This window comes from Aotus nancymaae, unplaced genomic scaffold (genome assembly GCF_030222135.1).
Source record: "Aotus nancymaae isolate 86718 unplaced genomic scaffold, 86718_ANA_hifiasm-v0.15.2.pri h1tg000029l, whole genome shotgun sequence".
Taxonomy (NCBI): domain Eukaryota; kingdom Metazoa; phylum Chordata; class Mammalia; order Primates; family Aotidae; genus Aotus; species Aotus nancymaae.
Genome location: NW_026988442.1, coordinates 13,970,556 through 13,985,880, shown reverse-complemented (window position 1 = coordinate 13,985,880; position 15,325 = coordinate 13,970,556). Strand labels below are relative to the sequence as shown.

General features: G+C 39.0%; 1 protein-coding gene across 5 annotated transcripts in view; it reads right to left on the bottom strand.

The window, feature by feature from the left end:
* The window catches only part of ASIP (agouti signaling protein), a 149,633-nt gene that overhangs the window by 76,088 nt on the left and 58,220 nt on the right, over nucleotides 1-15,325 (bottom strand). The window contains exon 6 of one of the 5 annotated variants that reach the window (XM_012455164.2): nucleotides 9,870-10,058. The exons of the other annotated variants lie outside the window; for them this stretch is intronic. The gene's annotated coding sequence lies outside the window, so the exon portion shown is untranslated. The remainder of the gene's footprint in view (nucleotides 1-9,869; nucleotides 10,059-15,325) is intronic. 5 annotated transcript variants of the gene reach the window in all.

The window sequence follows — 15,325 nt, the reverse complement described above, 5'->3', positions numbered from 1 at the left end:
CAAACAAACAAAAATACCAATGACATTCTTCACAAAAATAGAAAAAAAAGTCCTAAAATTCATATGGAACCACAAAAAACTCAGAATAGCCAAAGCAATCCTGAGCAAATAGAAAAAAGCTGTAGGTAGCTGGGTGCAGTGGCTCATGCCTGTAATCCTAGCACTTTGGGAGGCTGAGGTGAGTGGATCACCTGAGGTCAGGAGTTCAAAACCAGCCTGGCCGTCATAGTGAAACCCCATCTTTAAAAAAAAAAAAAAGAAAGAAAAAAAAAAAGAAAAAAGCTGTAGGCATCACATTACCTGATTTCAAATTATACTACAAAGCTCTAGTAACCCAAACAGCATGGCACTGGCATAAAAATAGATATACAGACCAATGCAACAGAATAGAAAACCCAGAAACATGACATTTTAGGCTGGATGATACAAAAAAAGAAAAGAAAAAACACTTAGAAGAAAAGAAAGCAAGAAAAAAAAAAGAAAATCCAGAAACAAATCTATATATTTACAGTCAACTCGTTATTGATAAAGGTGCCAAGAACATACACTAGGGGAAGGACAGTTTCTTCAATAAATGGTGCTGGAAAAACTGGATATCCATATGAAGAAGAATGAAACCACACCCCCATTTCCCACTATATACAAAAATCAAATCAAAATAGATTAACAATTTAGGTGTAAGACCTGAAACTATGAAACCAGTAGAAGAAAACATTGTGGAAATGCTTGAGGATATTGGTCTGGACAAAGATTTCTTGAGTAAGAACTCAAAAGCACAGACAACCAAAGCAAAAATGGACAAATGGGATCATATCAAAGCAAAAACCTGCACAGCAAAGGAAACAATCAATAAAGTGAAGAGATAACCTACAGAATGGGAAAAAACTATTTGCACACTAGTCAACTGACAAGGGATTGATAACCAGAATATATAAGGAACTCAACTCACTAGTAAAAATAAATAAATAAATAAATAATCCAATTTAAAAACGAACAAAATATCTGAGTAGGCATTTCTCAAAAGAAGGCATACAAAGGGCCAACAGGTATATGAATAAATAGTCAATATCACTAATCATCAGGGAAATGCAAATCAAAACCCCAGTGAGATTTCATGTCATCTCCAGTTAAAATGGCTATCAGCAAAAAAGACAGAAAATATCAGCAGTAATGTTTGGGAAGAAGGAAAATAAGTTTAAAAAAATTTAAAATGCTGATAAGGATGCAGAGAAAGGGGGATGCTTGTATATTGTTAATGTGAATATAAATTAGTACAATCACTATGGAAAACAATATAGAGATTCCTCAAAAAACTAAAAATGGAACTACCATATGATCCAGCAATCTCACTGCTAGGTATAGATCCAAGAAAGGAATTCAGTATATCAAAAACATATCTGTACTCCCATGTTTATTGCAGCCCTATTCATAATAGCCAAGATATGAAATCAACCTAAGTGTCCATCAACAAATAAATGAATTTTTTAAAACGTGGTATATGTACACAGTGGAATATTATTCTGCCATTAAAAAGAAGGAAATTCTGTCATTTGCAACAAGATGGATGGTACTGGAGGTCACTGTTAAGTTAGATAAGACAAACACAGAAACACAAATGTCACAAGTTCTCACTCGTGGAGTTAAAAAAATTGATATGAAGGTAGTAAATGGAATGGTGTTTTTGAGAAGGTGAGAAGGGTGGTAGGGAGGAAGAAATAGAGTAGAGTTGGTTAATGAATACAAAAATGCAATTAGAGGCTGGGCGTGGTGGCTTACGCCTGTAATTCCAGCACTTTGGGAGGCTGAGGCAGGCAGATCACTTGAGGCCAGGAGTTTGAGACCAGTCTAGCCAACATGGTGATACCCCATCTCTACTAAAAATACAAAAAAAAATTAGCTTGGTATAGTAGCAGACGCCTGTAATCCCCAGCGACTCGGGAGTCTGAGGCAAGAGAATCACTTAAACCTGGGAGGCAGAGGCTGCAATGAGATGAGATGGCTCCACTGCATTCCAGCCTGGGCAACAGAGCAATATTCTGTCTCAAAAAGCAACACAAAACAAAATACAATTAGAATAGAAGAAATAAGATCTTGTGCTTGGTAGCACAATAGGGTGAGTATAATTAAGTATAATTTATTGTATATTTCAAAATAACTAGAAGAGTAGATCTGGAATGTTCCCAACACAAATAAATAATAAATGCTTGAAGTAATGGATATTCCAATTATCCTGATTTAATCATTACGCATTGCATGCTTGTATCAAAGTATCACATCTACCCCATATATTGTACAACTATTATCTATCCATAAAAATAGAAAACAAAAAATAAAATGAATAAAGTATAAAAATCACAGGCTAATTTTAATTGATGAGAAAAATGCATTTCAAAAATTCACCATCTGTTAATGTTTAACATTATATCAAACTAGGACTACAAGAAAAATTCCTCAATCTGATAAATAGTAACTACAAAAAGTAAACTTCAGCAAACATCATATTTAATTAAAATTACTGAGTGCTTTCTTTCTATCAGAACTAAGATAAGGATATTAGTTCCCAGCTACTTGGGAGGCTGAGGCATGAGAATCACTTGAACTCAGGAGACAGAGGTTGCAGTGTGCCAAAATGATGCCACTGCACTCCGGCCTGGGTGACAGCGTGAAACTGTGTCTCTCAAAAATATATTTATTTTTAACATAAAATTTAAATATTTATATGTAAAATATATAAATACATTTTATTTTATTTATACACATGTGTATATAGCTACAGAAAAAATACTGTAAGGCTATTTTCATTTTTATTCAGCATTGTTCTTAAGGTTCTAACCAGTCCAATAAGTAAAGAAAATGGGCCAGGCACGGTGGCTCACGCCTGTAATTCCTGCACTTTAGAAGGCCGAGGCAGGCAGATCACTTGAGGTCGGAAGTTCGAGACCAGCCTGACAAACATGGAGAAACCCAGCCTCTACTAAAAATACAAAATTAGCCAGGCATGGTGGCATATGTGTGTAATCCTAGCTACTTGGGAGGTTGAGGCAAAAGAATCACTTGAACCTGGTTGCAGTGAGCTGAGATTATGCCATTGCACTCCACCCTGGGCAACAAGAGTGAACTTCCGTCCAAAAAAAAAAAGAATTTAAAAAACAACTATCTGAAAGAAATTACTATACACATTACATGATTGTGAATCTATAGATAAACTATAAGAATTATTAAGTTAATTGAGTAGAGTTGCTCTATGCAAGGTAAACACACAATTTTAATTATTATTGTCAATATACCAGTATCAAACAACTAAAAACAGACATTAAAATATGCCACTTATGGCTGGGCGTAGTGGCTCATGCCTGTAATCCCAGCACTTTGGGAGGCCGAGGCAGGTGGATCACCTGAGGTCAGGAGTTCGAGACCAGCCTGGCCAACATGGGAAAACCCTGTCTCTACAAAAAATACAAAAAATTAGCTGGGCGTGGTGGCAAGCACCTGTAATCCCAGCTACTTGGAAAGCTGAAGCAGGAGAATTGCTTGAACTCAGGATGCAGAGGTTGCAGTGAGTCAAGATCGCGCCCTTACACTGCAGCCTGGGCAAAAAGAGCAAAACTCCATCTCAATAAATAAATAAATAAAATATAATATGCCACTTATAAGGCTGGGTGCATTGGCTCATGCCTGTAATCCCAGCACTTTGAGGCCGAGGTGGGTGGATCACTTGAAGTTAGCAGTTTGAGACCAGCCTGGCCAACATGGCGAAACCTCGTCTCTACTAATAATGCAAGGAGTAGCCAGGCATCATGGCATGTGCCTGTAATCCCAGCTACTTGGGAGGCTGAGACATGAGAATCACTTGAACCCAGGAGACAGAGGCTGCAGTGTGCCAAATTCATGCCACTGCACTCCAGCCTGGGTTACAGAGTGAAACTGTGCCTCAAAATATATATATTTTTTTATATAATTTTTTAATATTTATAGATAAAATATATAAATATTTTTATTTATTTTATTTATACTATATATGTGTATACTATATATACACATATATGACACTTATAAAAGAAATAGAAAATAATTAGGAATAAATCCAATGAATAATATGCCAGGTTTCTACATAGAAAACTATAAAACATTATCAAAAAATTTTAATGACTTATTAAATTTAATAACATCCATATTCATAGATTAGAAAATTTAATATTGTAAAGGCTTTTATATTAATTGATGTACATACTTAATATAATCCCAATAAAAATTCCAGCAGGGATTTTTTTTTTTTGGTGGAATTTGTAAAGTTATCCTAAAGTTTATGTGGAAATACAGAAGTTCAAGAATAGCCAAGACAATCTTGGGGAAGACTAGAGACATGAAAGACTTATTCTACCATATATCAAAACTTACTGCAAAGTTACACTAATGGAAACAGGGTGTAAGTGGCAGAAAGATAGGTTAATAGACAAATGGAAAAGAATGGAGATTCCAGAACAACACACACATATTAGATAGGCGATTGATTAATAACAAAAGTGGGAAATTACTAGTCTTTTCAGTACATGATGCTGGGTTGATTGAATATCCATACAGAAAAAATAAAAGGAAAACTTGACCTCATATCATACCTGAAAATCAATTCCAGATGGAACAACATTGCCAGAATTACACTGCCACTCACCACAATTAATGTAAATTAATTAAAAGTAAATCAAATTTAAAATTCATTTCATCATATGTATTATTTCAGACAAGATTGATACAATCATTTTGGAAAAACTGATAATATCTGTAAAATATTCAGGGTGGTATGGCCGTAGACCATATGTACTATTTCAGTTGCTCAGTAGCCATATGTGGCTAGTGCTATTTCAAGTGCTCAATAGCCATTCAGTGGCTACATGTTGGACAATGCAGATATAGAATATTTCCATTATTGCAGAAAGTTCAAGTGGACAGTGCTTGCTGTTCTAGAAGATATAGAATATCTTTAAGACTGGGTAAGATAAAATTTGTTATATGAGATTTTAAAAAGGTACTAACCTTAAAAGAAAAGCTTGAACAATTGGACTTCATTAGATTATAAACTCCTTTTCAACAAATAACACTGTAAAGAGCATGAAAATGCAAGACACAGAATGGTATGAGCCAGGACTGGGGTGAGGCAAGTGAGGCTCTTGCCTTGGACACAATTCTTTTTTTTTTTTTTTCCAAGTGCTTCTACATGGAAGGACACAATTCTTTAAGGAGGCGACAAAAATACTCAGTAATCAGGAGAAATAAAAATTTAATCAATATTTTAAAAAATCAAATTTAATGCAAAAAAATCTATGGTGAACAAAATATCAAATTTTAAAATAAAGACAGGAATCAGTATTTTTATTTTTTATTTTGCCTCACCTCCACTATGACTTGACATAACCTTGTGGGAGATGATATTTGTAACATGTACACAACAAAGGGCTCAAATCTGTATTTAAAGAACTCTTATAGGTCAATAAAAATGTCAGACAACCCAACAGAAAAAAAGGTTCAAAACCTGAACAGATATTTCTCAAAACAGGATAGTCAAAAGGCCAATAAATATGTAAAAAGGTGCTAAACTTTAGTCTTCAAGGAAAAAATATTAAAATAAAGAAGCATTCCACTATACACCCATCAAAATGGCTAAATGTAAAAGACAGATAATACCAACTATTGATGAGGATGTGAGAAAAAAACAAATCTCAGACATTGCTGGTAGAGTATAAAATGATACGATCATTTTGGAAAACTGACAGTATCTGTAAAGCAGAACACACATGTCCTATGATTCAGCAATTTTACTTCTAGATAGAAATGCACTTATACATTCATGTATTTCAGTAGTAGCCCCCAACTACAAATACTCCATGTATCCATCAGTAAGAGAATGGATAAATAAATTGTGGTATGTTAATTCATGTAATACTATACAATAATGAGAATAAACAAAATATTACCATATACAACATAAATGAATCTTACAAACCTAATATTAAGCAAAAGAAGCCATGCATAAAAACACCTACACACACACATAAAGCCCCCAAACAAACAAAACTTAATTTATGGTGTTAGAAGTCAGGTTAGTGACTAACTTTGGTAAGAAAAGGGGACTTAAAGGGGGAATGAGGAGGCTTCTGGGTGTTGGTAATGCTCTGTTTCTAGATCTAGATTCTGGTTTTCTGGGTGTGTTCACATAGGGAAAATTCATCGATATGAACACTTTTCTTTATATTTTATATCAATAAAAACTTACAAGAAAATAAGGGGCTGGGCATGGTGGCTCAGACCTGTAATCCCAGCACTTTGGGAAGTTGAGGTGGGAGGTTCACTTCAAATTCGAGACCAGCCTGGGCAACAGAGCAAGACCCTATCTCTACAAAGAATTTAAAAATTAGCTAGGTATGGTGGTATCTGCCTGTAGTCCTAGCTACTTAGGAACCTGACTGGGAGGATCACTTGAGCCAGGAGTTCAAGTCTGCAGTGAATGATGATCACACCACTGCACTCCAGCCTGGGTGACAGAGGGAGATCCTGTCTCTGAAAATAAATAAATACATAAAAAAAGAAAAGAAAAGTATATCCAGGTCATTTAGGAATCCAGGAAAAAGGAAGATGAAGATTTAAAATACTAAGCAATGGCCGGGCTCAGTGTAATCCTAGCAGTTTGGGAGCCCAATGTGGGCAGATCACCTGAGGTCAGGAGTTCAAGACCAACCAAGCCAACATGGTGAAACCCTGTCTCTACTATACAAAAATTAGCTAGGCATGGTGGCATGTGCCTGTAGTCCCAGCTACTCAGGAAGCTGAGGCATGAGAATCACTTGAATTTGTTTACCATTAAGGAAATACAGAAGCAGACCCTGGAGGCAGAGGTTGCAGTGAGCTGAGATTGCGCCACTGCACTCCAGATTGGGCGGCAGAATGAGACTCCATCTCAAAAAAAAAAAAACAAAAATTAAGCAATCAAGTAAAAAAGTTAGCTACCACAACATCAAGGGTCTGACTCCATTCTCTCTTCCCCAGCTATGGCAAATACTTTTAACCTGTCATGGTATCCACAAGAACTCCTGCTAGTGAGGAGGCAAGTGTTTGTTTTCCCATTTGATGCATAGGAAGATGGAACCCCTGAGGCGGTCAATACATAGATTAAAGTCTCATAGGCAGTTATACGCAGATGCAAGACCAGAATCTGGTCTCTTAATTCCTGATCCTGAGCTTGGTGCACTACAACCAGTTGTCAGGACACATGATCTTGAGGAATTTGGGTTCCCAGCAGTGAATGCCTTCACTAGGAGCTGAGCCAGCAAGTTTTTCTCTATGTCTCTAATTTATAACAATGTTGAGGACGAGAAATTTGTCCCTAAATCATAGTAATGCCAAGGACTAGGTATCTGCTTTAAGTCAATTCAACTATGAAATAAGCAGATACAGGACATAAGGAGGCAATTCTACATACATACTTTTCCTCTTTCTAAAAGCCCAATTATTGTTGGTATTGAACAAGTCCTGAAGGCACTTGAGAGGAGGCTAACCCAAGGGAAGAGTGAAAATGCGTAACACCTGGGATCCCGTCTAGTATGGCTATTTCTTTTTTTCTTTTTTTGAGATGGAGTCTTGTCCTTATCGCCAAGGCTAGAGTGCAGTGGCATGATCTCCACTCATTGCAACTTCCGCCTCCTGGGTTCAAGCAATTCTCCTGCCTCAGCCTCCAAAGTAGGCACCCACCATCACACCTGGCTAATTTTTGTATTTTTAGTAGAGACAGGGTTTCACCATGTTGTCCAGGCATGCCCCACCTGCCTCGGCCTCCCAAAGTGTTGGGATTAGAGGGATGAGCCACTGCACCCAACCTGCTATGGCTATTTCTATACAAGCCAAGAGAATCACACTTCTCATCCTTCCATCTTTTAAACAAGATTCAAATTGTGGTTTAGAATGTTTTGAATTTTTTAAAAAAAGAATGTTTTGAGTTCAATATTTTTGCTTCAAGCTGATTCTTCTGAAAAATACCTGAATATCAAATCCGTAAGCACAAATTTGGGGAACAGATGCAGACTGAACTGGTGGCTCTCTAGTAGGCAATTTATTGCTGGATCCTACCTTTGCGGCGATCATCAGAGGGGCTTATGCCTCCCTCCATAAAACTCCCATTCTTCATCTTTTTCCTCAAGATAGCTGCCCTCTGAGCAAAATGCAGACCTCGAAGGGCTCTAGGGACTACTTCACCCCTCAGAACTGGCTACGCAGGTATTGGAAATAATTACAGACTCTAGCTTTATAGTTCTTTCCAATTTCCTCCCAAAGTTTGAATAAATCTCCCCAACACAACTAAAGTCACTTTTCTCTCAATTCACAGTCTATCCCTTTGTGTACATTTCTCCTACGAATTGTACTTTTTTATTTCAAAGATGACGTCTGGCCCGCACCTCCTCCCAGACATCTGACCTTTTTGGTTCTCATTTTCTATCAGAAATCTCCTTTTTCAATGTGAATTCTAGCTCTAGTTCTTCATCGCTTTTGCCCAATGCTTGGCTCCTTTTATTTCTCCCTACCGAACTGTAATGGCATTTGCTAGAATGCTTACCCGTATGCATAAGCGCATGGAAGAGAAACACTCATAGTGGAACCAAGATATGTTAAGTTTTATGTTATTTTAACTATGGAGATTCCTGCAGACTGTCTCAAAGAAGCAGAAACAGGCCCTTTCCCAGACTGCCCTCCCACCCAGAGCCAGTTACAAAATATAGGGGTTACTGCACTGGACAGTAAAATAGACTATTAAAAGTATTGTTCTTTACTTGAGCTAGTCCAGCAAAAAAAAAAAAAGGTAATTATCTCAATTTTGTCTATACATGTCCTTATGTACTTGAATTTGCAAGAGCTCCAAAGCAACAGAATCTGGTATGTGGTTTCCTGAAACATTCTGTTTTTTCAAAGCCTCAGCTTGACAGAGGCTGAAACCAAATCCTTCAACCTGAAATGTAGTCCCTTTAGGTAAATGTCGGTCAGCTTTCTTACATCTGTCTGACAAGATGCTGGAGTGACCGAATCAAAGGGCTGTACTGTAATGGGCCCACCATTCCTGGTAATTATCTTTGCATGGGTGGTCCTGCTAAGGGTTGTGCCCAAAGTGAAGCCATCGTGTAAATGCCCTGATCCTTAATGAGATCCCTGTGGCTTGAGGAGAGGAGAGGCAGATGCACTCCTTACCCTCATTGTGGATCAGATTCTTCTTTATTTTCACAGAGCCATTTGACCAAAGGAACCATCTTATTCTCAGGGCTCAGTTCTGTTGAGAGATTCTTAATTGAACGCTTCCAGGGCCTGGTTCCATTTATGCCCTGGGCTTGCTCTTTCGATTGCCCGTATTGTCAACTCAGTGCAACATGGCTGCTCCATGAGGGCTCCCCTTCTTTTCTACAGCTCCGTAGGACTCTGCATTCTTGTACAGTGAAGGGTATAGACCTGCAGCCTTTTTTTTTTTTCTGGTACCATCTCAGCTATCTGTCTACAAGCCATGGGCAGTGGCCAGCCACTACTACAATAATTTAGGCACTTAAACATTTTTGAAAATTCTGCACCCGAGCAAGAAACTATGATTCTGAAACTCCAATTAGCGGAATGTACCAGGCAAAAATCATGCGGCACATCGGCTTTCGAAAAGTTTTACTACAGAAGCAGCAAATAAATAAAAAAATGAAAAGATGATGGGGAGGGGGCAAAGAAAGGGGAAAAAGAGGAGGAGAAAGAGAAGTTGAGCCCATAGATACATTACTATAGCATAGATATTGTACTATACCAAAGCACCCGCTCAGAAAGAGAAGGAAATTTCTTTTTCCCTCACTGGAGCTCACCTCTCTCTACAGGGCCCTGTTCCAGGAAATCGTCAATAGCTGCTCTCTGTGGTCAATAACAGATAATTCCAGATCAAAAGAAGTGTTCTGAAGTCAAGATGTAGTTTTTAGATCAATGGTTTTACAAGTTGAATCCGGGGATCTCTGATGTGTCTGCGAAGATTCTTCCAATTGTTCAGTGGGCTGAGTCTAAATGCAAGGCACACAGTGTATTGGGTGATTTTTTTTTTCTTTTTTTCCTTTGAAACATATTTTCCACTGCAGATTTGAAACAAAATTTAAAAGCATCAAAGCAAATATTTTTGAAGGGAGCTAAAAATAATCACAAGGGATTCAGCAAAAATACCTCAAAGGTGTTTTTTGTTTGCTTGCTTGTTTATTTAATCTAATAAATACGTGAGACTCTTGTTCTGCTTAAGTAGTCTAAAGACTAAAAATTTCGAGACTCACCAGATTAAAAGATGAACCTTGCAAAGGGAATCTTTTTCAGGGGAGGAAAGTAAAACTTTTTTCTTCTCTGGGTTTTCCATTTCCCAGTATCATTTATTCCTGGTTCTCTTTCTCAGCAGTGCTTTCTAGTACAATGCCTATAGCTTGGAGTCAGGAGCAGCCACAATCAAAAATAATCCCTCTCTGCTGCCACCGCTGTATTTATTTAGGGTTTTCTTCCAGGGAGTAGGCATTCAGGTGTGGGGTAAAGGGGACATTAAATGTGGCTGCAGCTTGGGGAAATCTGTTTTTCTTTTTTCTTCATTCTATCCCCAAGGCAAGAGTTAACCTCAGAAAAGTCTGGACGGCTGGAGAGGAGTTTTTGTGAGTTAGAATCTAATAACCTGGTTGTCAGCTACATAGCACAACAAAGCTGTCCAGATATTTAGGTTGCTCAGATGCCATGAAATAAAAATTTGCACTTATGCCTGTGTCTGCTTTTCCCTTTCTAACAGAGTAACATGCATATTTGGCTATTTGTTGGACCAATTTGCACAGCCATAGTTTCCTAGAAGGATTTTAAAACAGATGGGGCTGTCTACACTGTAGGTAAACAGTTTGGAAGCTGTACCTTAAAATGAACTTAGAGGTCTCTAATTGGATTTTGATGAAGTGTTTGCAACACTATTTACCTATTTGTATAATTCTATCATATACAATGTACTCTCCAATAATTCAGATGCCATTGTGTATTACCCAGATGCGTTAGCCCTCTCAATCCTTTATGCAGGCTTGCCTAGAAATAAAGGAAAAAATGTTCTTCCCACCTTGCTCGATAAGATGAAAACAATGTGTTCACTTTTTGAATGTAACTGGGAAAAAAAAGGAGGAGAAAAGGGCCAATTCCAACATCTGGATGAAATTCATTACACACCTCTCTGGGACCCCCTGGTTCTTGAATGATTTGGTTAATGATCCCTCTTCCAAGCCTTCAGAGACTCAATGACTCAGCCTGTCAGGGAATGATACTTTGCTGCTGGATACTACAAAGTTGGTTTAAATAGGTTGTGGAAATGCCGTAGCTGTAACCAAACTCCTGGCAGGAGGAGGTGGGGCAGCACAAGCTATGTAAGCATGCTCACATGTTTTTGTGTGGATACCCAGTGGGAAAGTTATTTGCCACTTCTGGAGAAGCTGGAAGTTGTTGAATATACTACATGGTATCTCAGCCCTAGAATCTGCCTCATGCGTGTTTATACCTGACCAACCTCTCTCAAGTTACCCCACTTCACTCCCTACCAAATGACTTCTTTTTTTTGAGATAGAATCTCATTCTGTATTCCAGGCTAAAGTGCAATTGGACGATTTCGGCTCACCGCAACCTCCACCTCCCAGGTTCAAGCGATTCTCCTGCCTCAGCCTCCTGAGTAGCTGGGATTATAAGCACCCGCCACCATGCCGGCTGATTTTTGTATTTTCAGTAGAGACAGGGTTTAACGATATTGACCAGGCTGGTCTCAAACTCCTGACTTCAGGTGATCCGCCTGTCTCAGCCTTCCAAAGTGCTGGAATTACAGGCATGAGCCACTGGGTTCGGCCACTACCATATAACCTTATTTTCTTCCTAGAACTCATCACTATTTGAAATTACATGAACAACATGAATTTTTTTGTTCTTGTTTTTTTGCCAGAGTCTCGCTGTCACCCAGGCTGGAGTGCAGTGCTGTGATCACTGCAGCCTAACACTCCTGAGCTCAAACAATTCCCTCAACTCAATCTCCCAAGTAGCTGGGAGTACAGGCAGGCACCATCATTCCTAGTTATTTTTCTTATTTTTTGTAGAGTAAGGACTCACTTTGTTGAGTAAGGACTCACTTTTGTAGAGTAAGGACTCACCAGCCCAGGCTGGTCTTGAACTACTGGGCTCAAGTGATCCTCCTGCCTTGAGCAACATGCACATTTTGCAAAGTGCTGGGATTACAGGCGTGAGCCACCGTGCCCACCTAACAACATAGGTTTGAATTGCACAGGTCCACTTACACATGGAATTTAAAAAATAAAAGTATTAGAACATTTTTTGGAGATTTGCAACAATTTGAAAAAACCTCACAGATGAACCTGATAATCTAGAAATGTTGAAAAAATTAAGAAAAAGTTAGACATGTCAAAATGCATAAAATATATGTAGACACCAGTCTATTTTATCATTTACTACCATAAAATATACATAAGTCTATTATAAAAAGTTAAAATTGGCCAGGCATGGTGGTTCACGCCTGTAATCCAAGCACTTTGGAGGCCAAGGCGGGCCGATCACCTGAGGTCAGGAGTTCAAGACCAGTCTGACCAACATGGTGAAACCCCATCTTTAAAATAAATAAACAAATAAGGCCGGGCGCGGTGGCTCACGCCTGTAATCCCAGCACTTTGGGAGGCCGAGGCAGGTGGATCACGAGGTCAAGAGATAGAGACCATCCTGGTCAACATGGTGAAACCTCGTCTCTACTAAAAATACAAAAAATTAGCTGGGCATGGTGGTGCATGCCTGTAATCCCAGCTACTCAGGAGGCTGAGGCAGGAGAATTGCCTAAACCCAGGAAGCGGAGGTTGCGGTGAGCCGAGGTCACGCCATTGCACTCCAGCCTGGGTAACAAGAGTGAAACTCCATCTCAAAAAAAACAAAAAAGAAAAATAAATAAATAAATAAACAAATAAATAAAAATTAAAAAAAAAAAAGTTAAAATTGTCTGGGCACGGTGGCTCATGCCTATCATCCCAGCACTTTGGGAGGCCAAGGTGGGCAGATCACGAGGTCAGGAGTTCGAGACCAACCTGGCCAACATGGTGAAACCCTGTCTCTACTAAAAATACAAAAATTAGCTGGGCATAGTAGTGCACACCTGCAATTCCAGCTACTCAGGAGGCTGAGGCAGGAGACTTGCTCGAACCCAGACAGCAGAGGTTGCAGTGAGCTGAGATCGCACCACTGCATTCCAGCCTGGGTGACTGAGCGAGACTCTGTCTCAAAAAAAAAGTTAAAATTTATCAACACTTATGTACACATACTATACATGGCACCATTTGTGGTGGAGAGAAATGTAAACAAATGTAAAGATGCAGTATTCAATCATAACTGCATACAATTAACTGTAGATATATATATACACACACACACACACACACACACACACACAACTGTAATAATTTCAAAGCCACCTCCTGTTGCTACTGCTGTGAGCTCAAGTGTTGCAAGCATCTGCTTAAAATGCCAGGTGACAGTGATCATCTCCAGATGAGCAGTTAGTTTCTTCAGTAAATTGCATATGACAGTAAAAAGTGCTCTCTCAAGGTTCTCATGTGTTTTTTATAGTGTTTAATGCACTATCATAAACTTTGAATGACACCATGGGACCCATACAAGGTGCCACTGGTGATGCTAGAACTGCTCATAAGAAGCAGAGAAAAGTCATAACATTACAAGAAAAAGCTGAATAGCTTGATATATACCACAGATTGAGGTCTGGAGCTGCGACTGCCTACCATTGCAGGCAGATGATTCATCTTGTAAACAGATGACATAAACTTATGATATCAATAAATATAGTTCAGTACTGTAAATGTGTTTTCTCTTCCTTATGATCGTCTTAGTAACATTTTATTTTCTCTAGCTTACCTAAGAATACAGTGTATAACACGTACATAGAATATGTGGTGATGATTTATATTATCTGAAAGGCTTCTTTCTGGACAATACTAGGCTATATTAGTAGTTAAGTTTGGGGGAAGATGAAAGTTATACTCGAGTTTTCAACTGCATGGGAGGTGGTGCCCCTAACCCCTGTGTTGTTCATGGGTTAACTGTATTTTGTTTGTTTACTTGTTTTGGTCTAGTTCTCTAATCACAATATAAACGCCATGAAAGTATCTCATCTGTCTTGTTCACTAGTGTATCCTACATGTCTAAAATAGTGACTGCAGACAGCAGGTGTTTGACAAATATGGGCCAAAGTAAAGAATGTGGATTTAGTCAAATCAGGTCAACCCAGATTTTGTCATGAAATTCTTGGATCCTTATGTGACCCCTAATGAATGGAAGTATGTGAGCAAATTCTCTCCATCTATGATGAAAATCAAAGGATCCTTGGTTTGATGCTCAGGGGTATCAATGTACCTCACATGTGTAGCCTCAATACACTCTAGGTGAGGGACTAGGAGCAGTGCTGGCCCAGGATACTAGGCCACTAACCCTTGCCTAGGGCCAGGCTGAGATGCTTGCATCCCACTGGGGGTCTCACAGAGTCAGGCCCAGGCTACTCTCTGCATCCTATAAACCACAAGGGCTCCAGCAGCCCATAGACAGAGTAGGGTGAGAGGAGTGAGGCATGTGTCCTGGGTGCAAAACTTCAGGAGGTACCAAAAATCCCAATAATCAAAATAAATAATATTTTAATAAAATATGAAATATTTTAAAATAGAAATAAAATGTATGCAAAAAATAGAAATAAAAATTATCATTTATACATGATCAAGGGATCTCTCTCTCTCTCTCTCTTTTTTTTTTTTTTTGAGACAGTTTTACTCTTGCTGCCCAGGCTGGAGCGCAATGGTGCAATCTCGGCTCACCACAACCTCCGCTTCCTCAGATCAAGTGATTCTCCTGCCTCAGCCTCACAAGTAGCTGGGATTACAGGCATGTGCCACCATGCCTGGCTAATTTTGTATTTTTAGTAGAGACAGGGTTTCTCCACGTTGGTCAGGCTGGTCTTGAACTCCCAACCTCAGGTGATCCACCCACCTTGTCTCCTAAAGTGCTGGGATTACAGGCATGAGCCACTGTGCCTGGCTCTTCTCTTCTATTATTCCATCACCCAGCTCATTATACAAGGGTTAGATAGGGTCCAGGGGTAATTCTCTCATGGGTTCTTACACTTCTCCTGAGATCTAGGAATGGAAGCCCTAAACTAGGCCAGCCCCAGGAAACTGGAACCAGTCAGCACCATCCCCACTCTCGCTAGTTATTTTGGAAC